This window comes from Mustela nigripes, chromosome 11 (assembly GCF_022355385.1).
Source record: "Mustela nigripes isolate SB6536 chromosome 11, MUSNIG.SB6536, whole genome shotgun sequence".
Taxonomy (NCBI): Eukaryota; Metazoa; Chordata; class Mammalia; order Carnivora; family Mustelidae; genus Mustela; species Mustela nigripes.
Genome location: NC_081567.1, coordinates 39,083,799 through 39,091,780, shown reverse-complemented (window position 1 = coordinate 39,091,780; position 7,982 = coordinate 39,083,799).

Below are 7,982 nucleotides of genomic sequence, written 5' to 3'. Positions count from 1 at the left end.
AGAGATCACAAGTAGGCAGAGAGGCAGGCAGAGAGAGAGAGAGGAGGAAGCAGACTCCCTGCTGAGCAGAGAGCCCGATGCGGGACTCGATCCCAGGACCCTGAGATCATGACCTGATCCAAAGGCAGAGGCTTAACCCACTGAGCCACCCAGGCGCCCCACAAAGACAAGATTTTAAATATCTGCAGGAAGTAATAAAATATAAAAAGGGACACAGCACCTATGATAAGCTGGCATTTTGATATGAATTGCATTAAACCTGTATACACAGATGAAGAAAAGACACAGTCATCAAAACGTAAAATCCAGGCACCTCGGTGGCTCAGTGGGTTAAGCCTCCGCCTTTGGCTCAGGTAATGATCCCAGGGTCCTGGGATGGAGCCCCGTGTCGGGCTCTCTGCTCAGCGGGGAGCCAGCTTCCCCCACTCTCTGCCTGCCTCTCTGCCTGCTTGTGATCTCTGTCAAATGAATAAATAAAATCTTAAAAAAAAAAAAACAACAACCTTAAAACCCAATGGATAAGTTAAACAGACAAAACACGATCATTAAGAGAAGTAGGGAACTTAAGGTAGGTTAGAATAAATTATCCAGGGCTCCTGGGTGGCTCAGATAGTTAGGTGTCTGCCTTCGATTTGGGTCACGGTCCCAGGGTCCTGGGATTGAGTTCCGCATCGGGCTCCCAGCTCAATGGGGAGCCTGCTTCTCCCTGTCCCACTCCCCCTGCCTCTCTGTCTCTCATGAATAAATGAAAATCTTTAAGAATAAGTTTTCCAGACTACAGCCCCTGCATACCCTGAGCAGGAGCTCCTCCTGACGTTCTGTACCCCGGGGCCTCACGCGCCTCTAGTCAAGGATGTACTTGAAGCAGGAGAGTGAGCCCAGGCAGAAGATGCAGTGTAAGAAGGAATGAACAAATGAAGCGGCAAATACAAACATTAATTCTGAATAAAATAATGTCTGTGGAGTTACACAGAACAAAGCCTCAACAGACATGAGACACCAGACAGCGACAACTGTCAGAACCGAGTCACGGCGGCACGTCATTCAAGTGCTCCTAAGTCCTCGTCTCATCCAGGGGCACAAAAGGCTTTTATCAATGTTAGATTTCGGTAGGTGTATTAGTTTCCTATTGCTGGCGTAACACAAACTTAGTGACTTAACACAAATGTATTCTCTATAAATTTTTATTTTATCATTATTATTTTTTAAGGATTTTATTTATTTATTTGACAGAGAGAGACATGGTGGGAGGGGGAACACAAGCAGGGGGAGTGGGAGAAGGAGACCCAGACTCCTCGCTGACCAGGGAGCCCAATGAGGGGCTCGATCCCAGGACCCTGGGATCACCACCTGAGCCGAAGAGAGCCGCTTAATGACTGAGCCACCCAGATGCCCCCATCTCAGAATTCTTTTTTTTTTTTTTAAGATTTTTATTTATTTGTTAGAGAGAGAAAGAGAGAGCGAGCACACAGGTAGAGAGAGTGGAAGGCAGAGGCAGAGGGAGAAGCAGCCTCCCTGCCGAGCAAGGAGCCTGATGTGGGACTCGATCCCAGTAGGCTGGGATCATGACCTGAGCCGAAGGCAGTTGCTTAACCAACTGAGCCACCCAGGCGTCCCTTTTTTTTTTATTTTTTAAAAAAGATTTTAATTATTTATTTGACAGATAGACACAGCGAGCGAGGGAACACAAGCAGGGGGAGTGGGAGAGAGAGAAGCAGGCTTCCCGCCGAGCAAGGAGCCTGATGTGGGGCTCGATTCCAGGACCCTGGGATCACGACCTGAGCCGAAGGCAGACGCCCAACCACTGAGCCGCCCAGGCGCCCTCCCATCTCAAAATTCTTAAACTTATGTTCAAAAACCTTTTGTCATCTAAGGCCACACTCACAAGTTCCAGGGAGTTGGACCTGGATCTCTTGGAGGTGATCGTGGGGCACCACGACATCATACGCGTGCCTATGGCAAGTTCTCGGCAACCGCAGAACACAAATAGAATGTAGGAGTTCCAAAGTAATGGAGAGGAAAGAGTAGAATATTACAAGTCTAACCCCCCTACACCCCCCAGAAAGAGGGAAAAAGGAACAGAAACAGAACGTGTGTGACCAAGGTAAAGGCCCAGAATAAAATACTATCAGCAAAACCAAAACGTTAACGACATGGGTTGTAAGTGACTGACCCAGATGAAGCACGAAGGTCAGACGCAGAGGCTAAGACAAGCACAGACTCAAGCACAGACTCAAAAGTGTCATGAAGAGTACCACCCCGGGAGCCCCACCTCCTGGGGACTGCCTCGCAGCATCTTCTACATTCATCATCACTACCTATTTCCAAAACTTGCTGCCACCCTCGGAAGGAAGCCATGTGCCCAGAACCAGTCACTCCCAGCTCTGAAGGTCCCCTGTCTATGTTCTGTCTGTACAGATTGACTGATTCTAGGTATTTTGCATAAATGCAGTCTTACGATGTGTGGTCTTTTGTGTCTGGCTTCTTTTGCACTTAGCATCGTTTTCAAGGTCCCCACGCTGGACCTTGAAATCCTTTTATGAAAATCAGTGTTTTCACTTTCTCTGGGTCAACACCCAGTGGTGGAATTACTGGATTATCTGGCATTCCTATTTTAACTTCCTGAGGATCCTCCGAACGGTTGCCCATGTTCTGTTTTCTGCTCATCCATCCAGCTGTTGATGGCTCTTTGGTTGTCTCCACCTTCTGGCTATTCCGAGTGATGCTGCTGTACACGTGTGCGCCTGAGGACTGCAGCTCCTCCTTGCAGGTCTCTTGGGTCTGCGTCTGCGGGGTGCAGCTGCTGAGTCAGACCACTGTTTAACTTGTGAGGAACCGCCAGACGGTTCTCCCCAGGAGCTGCTGCGTCCCATTCCCACCAGCAGCGGTGAGTGAGAGCTCCAATTTCTGCACATCCTCCCCAGCATTATTCTTCCTTTCTTCTTCTGTTTTTCCCTTTGGAATTACGGGCCATGCTAACGGACCCTATGGCTTGCTTTCAACTCACAGAGTTCTGTGGGCATGGGGTGTCACTTCCGTAATTAATGATGCCTCTCCCGTGGGGCACCTGGGTGGCTCGGTCGGTCAGGTGTCTGACTCTGGATTTCAGTTCAGGTCATGACCTCAGGGCTGTGAGATAAAAGAGCCCACGCTGGGTTCCACGGTCATCACGGAGTCTGTCGAGCATCTCTCCTCTCTGCCCTCCTCCCGCCCCACTTTTGAGCGCATGCTGTTTCTCTGTCAAAGAAGTACAATCTTAAAATCATGCCTCTCTTGTGTGGGGACCCTCTCTCTTTCAGAGAATATGCCATGCTGTGGCTTCCCCCAGAGTGGCCTCTTACTGACACTCAGAAAGTAGCTACCTGCTGCCAATGACCGGGTGAGTGTGCAAAGCCCCTTCTCCAGAACAGCCCCAGATGAGACCCCTTGACTGCAGCCTGTGAGGGAGAATGTGGTGAGCTACGGTGGGACTCCTGGTCCTCGGAAACCCCAGGAGAGAGTAACTGTGCCAGTGATCTCTGACACATGAGCTCTGGGAAGACAGAGGGGCTGTGAAGGGAAGACGGGTTTCCCAGGTGCTGACACTGTTCCATTTCCTGACCCACTGGACATGGAGGGCTTGCCTCTTAGTCTGTGATCTCTTCTGGAGGGAGAGAAGCCAGGCTCAGCCAGGAGCTGATGGGTTTTGAATCCCAGGTGTGCTAGACTTTGGAAGAGGTCCAAAGGAGGTCCAGCAACCTCAGAAAAAGGCCTGAGAATATATAATACTGTACTGTATTATATAAATTATCACAAAATTACATATGCAGTACAATACTGCACTGCATACTACACAGTATCCCATATACAATAAATGCACTGTGTTATACAGTGTACTTTCTATAGATCTGGATTATTTACATGCATTTATCATATATATATATAATACTGTACCATATATTATGTAATTACACATGCAGCATCTCATATATAGTAACACCACGCTGTTACATGATTACATACCCAGTATTATATACTGTTACACTACACATATGGTATTATATACATAGAATACTGCACTGGGGCACCTGGTTAAGCGTCTAAGCATCTCTTGCTTTCTGCTCAGGTCGTGATCTCAGGGTCAGGAGATGGGGCCCCACGTCAGGCTCCACATTTGCTGCAGAGTCTGCTTGAGATTCTCTCCCTCTGCCCCCTCCTGTTCATGCTCTAATAAATCAATCTTAAAAAAAAAAAAAAAAATACCGCAGGGGCACCTGGGTGGCTCAGTGGGTTAAGCCTCTGCCTTCAGCTCAGGTCATGATCCCAGGGTCCTGGCATCGAGCCCCACGTAGGGCTCTCTGCTGGGCAGGGAGCCTGCTTCCTCTTCTCTCTCTGCCTACTTGTGATCTCTCTCCCTGTCAAATAAATAAATAAAATCTTAAAAAAAAAAAACGCAGGGGCTCCTGGGTGGCTCAGTAGCTTAAGTGTCTGCCTTCAGCTCAGGCCATGGTCCCAGGGTCCTGGAGATGAAGCCCCGCATTGGGCTCCCTGCTCAGCGGGTAATCTGCTCCCCACCTCCCTCTGCCTCTCCCAACTTGTGCTCTCTTTCTCTCGCTCTCAAATACATAAAATCTTTAAAAAAACAAACAAACCCTGCAGTGTTACATATTAGTGCATATACAGTATTACATAATGTGCACTGCACTGTATTAATTACACACACAGTCATGTACATGCAGTAGTGTAGTAGGTATTACACAACTATACGGATTTTTATATACAGCAGCAGGGCCATATCATGTAGTACTACACAGTCACAGATACGGCATTATGCATACAACACTGCTCCGTTGTACTTGTTAATATCCGGAGTTCCATACACAATACTGTACTTTACCATATCGCTACATTCTTATATGCACAGTAACAGCATAATTTATATTTGAAAGCTGCCTCATCACCAGAAAACACTTTTTTTTTTTTTAAAGATTTTATTTATTTACTTGACAGAGAGAGATCACAAGTAGGCATAGAGGCAGGCAGAGAGAGAGAGAGGAGGAAGCAGGCTCCCTGCCGAGCAGAGTGCCCCATGCGGGACTCGATCCCAGGACCCTGAGATCATGACCTGAGCCAAAGGCAGCGGCTTAACCCACTGAGCCACCCAGGCGCCCCAGAAAACACTTTTTTGATACAGATGTTAAGTAGACTTCTGGTGGTAATGACTTTGCAACCTGTATGTGTTGAATTATTATATTGTACACCTGAAACTATCTATTAATCTATTCCATCTCCATAAAAATAAAAAGGCGCCCGGGTGAGGTGAAGGGCAGGGTGAGGGGGCAGAAGTCTCCTTTGCCGGACCCTCACCACGGCCCCTCCCCTGATGTGAGGACAGGTGGTGGCAGGGGTGTCCATTGCACAGCCTCCCTGGGAGAGCAGTCCCAGGCCACAGGCTCAGTAGGGTTAGCCCCGAGGAGGGAAATAGCAGGAACAAGGAACAAGGGGTCAAAAAGTGCTAGAGAAAAAAAAAAAAAAAAGTGCCCGGAAATCCCTGCAGCCTTCCCTGTGAAGGCCTGTGTCACTCGGGGAGGCCTGGCCACTGGGGTTGGACTCCTGTACGGCCTGGGTCAGGGACCACAGGCACCTGGGAGACCTTACTGCTGTCCGAAAGTAGCCATCCGCTCTGTCACCTGTGATAGAGAATGCACGGCCATGTGGCACCACAGACTCCGGTGCCGGAGAAAGCCCAGATTAAGCACCTGTGGGGATGTGGGTAAGTAGGGGAAGGGTTGTCTGTGGGGCTGGCACAGGGACTGTTCTGTGTACAGAAAAGCAATTAACTGTGCCAGCAGCTGAGGACATGACTCCTCAACCCCTTTTCCTAAGGTCAAGTATTACCTTTGGCATGTGCTGGGGGCCCTGCTCTAAAGACTCGGGGTGGGGGGGGCAGCTCGCCTCATATCCCAGAAGAGACGCTGTTTAGTGTCTCCCGCCTCCCCCCACCCCTGCTGCTCCCACTCCAGCTCGTGGTGTCCTTCAGACCAAGAGCACCAAAGCTGGGGAAAAGCGCATCAGAGGTACTGACACAGGCTATGGCGCAAACCCCGCAGACCCACTCAGCAGCGGGAGCTGGTCCTGGTCACTTGCTGTGCTTTCAATCCCATGACACGCCCCCAATGGGCAAACCGACAGACATGGCAAGGAAATCAGTGGCTGCTTGGGGCTGGTGTTGGAGGCAGTGTCCACCATCGGGTAACCGGGGTGCCTTTTGCGGGTGATAAAAATGTCCTAAGACTAAGAAATGGCAAACTAGAGCGCAAAACATCATGGGTCTATTTAAAACCACTGATCTGGGGCGCCTGGGTGGCTCAGTGGTTAAGCCTCTACCTTTGGCTCAGGTCATGATCCCAGGGTCCTGGGATCGAGTCCTGCATCGTGCTCCCTGCTCAGCAGGAAAGCCTGCTCCCCCCTCACTCTCTGCCTGCCTCTCTGCCTACTTGTGATCTCTGTCAAATAAATAAATAAAATCTTAAAAAAAACACAAAACACCGATCTGTACCCTTTAAAGTGGCTAACATGTTGAATTTTATGTTTTTAACTCAATTATAATCTACCTACAAAATAATAAAAGTACATTCTCGGGCCCCTCCCCAGAAAATCAGGATTGGAGGCGGGATAGTAATCTGTTTTAAGTCCTCCAAGAACTTCTGATGCCTGACTCCACTGTCCCCGTCTTTCCTGAGCAGGTCCACATGCAGATCCCAAATCCCACTGGGGCCTCCGTCCCACTCCTCGGTGAGGGGCCCTTCCAAAGCACTGTGGTGCACATCCCCTCCCTGCCTTGCTCCAATCACAGCCGGGTACCACCTCGCACAGTGCACTCCCAACTCCCAGGCACAGCCAAGTGCACCCTGCTATCCTGGGGAGACTCTCCACTTACCCATAAGTCACAGCAACCACAGGATGGCTGCTCCCTGCTGGGGATCCTAGGGGCTCCCATACAGGCTTTAAGACCAGCACCAGCTCTCCAGCCCTCCCTTTGCCAGACTGCAGTTGCGGGCCTGGCTGGAAGCCCCCATTTTGAGTCTGGAGGGAGGCCCCAGAAGTCCCACTCGCTGTGGCTCAGGACCCCTCCTCCAGCACAGCCTGGGGCCTCCATGCAGTTAAGAGAGGCCACAGCCCACACCAAGAGCTGGTCACTGCGTCCTCCTCCATTGGACAGGTGTGTGTCGGGGGCGGGGGGGGGGTGGAGGATGTCCGTGAACATCGTCTGGGAGGGACCGAGGACCCCCACACAGCTGGGAGCCTGGACTCCACCATGATGTGAGCCCCGGAGGATCTGCTCCTGTTGGCCTGACCCCTGCGAACCCCCTCAGGGACTGCAAGTGCCTCCCGACCTGTGCCCCTGCTTCTCTCTCCATAAACAAGTATTTCCCATACTTCTGTATTCTTCAGGACTCAGAGTAGGGTGGTGAACCCTCTGGCCCCAGCCCCCTTATGATTTATGGACGCTTTCCTCTAGGCACGGTCCACCACACCCCCCCACCCAGTCCAGAGCTCTGCTCTGCTGGAACCCAACTGGGGCGAGCTATGGGGTCCTTGGAGAGCTGAGCACAGCCTCCACCAGTCCAAACTCCTCCTCTGCACCTGCCCAGGGCCCAGGTCCAGGCCCATGTGTGCACTACACTCCCACACACTGGAAGCCCTTGAGGCTCAGGGGTCTAGGGTGTGTCAGGGCCAGGCGGCTGCCTCCGGCACCAAGGCTGGAAGAGGCCAGCCCAAGAGCTCAAGCCCACCTGCTCCCAGGCAGACTGCGGACCTCGCAGGTGTGGGGGAGCAGGCGCAGCACCAGGCACCCTACAACTGTCTTGACTTCAGCATTACCTTTGCGGCCCACACCTCATTACTACCAAGTCCACAGATGGCTTCACTCTGCCTTTTCAAAACCACTCCTCCGCAGACGGTGGTGACGGCTGCACAACACACGAACACACTTAATAATG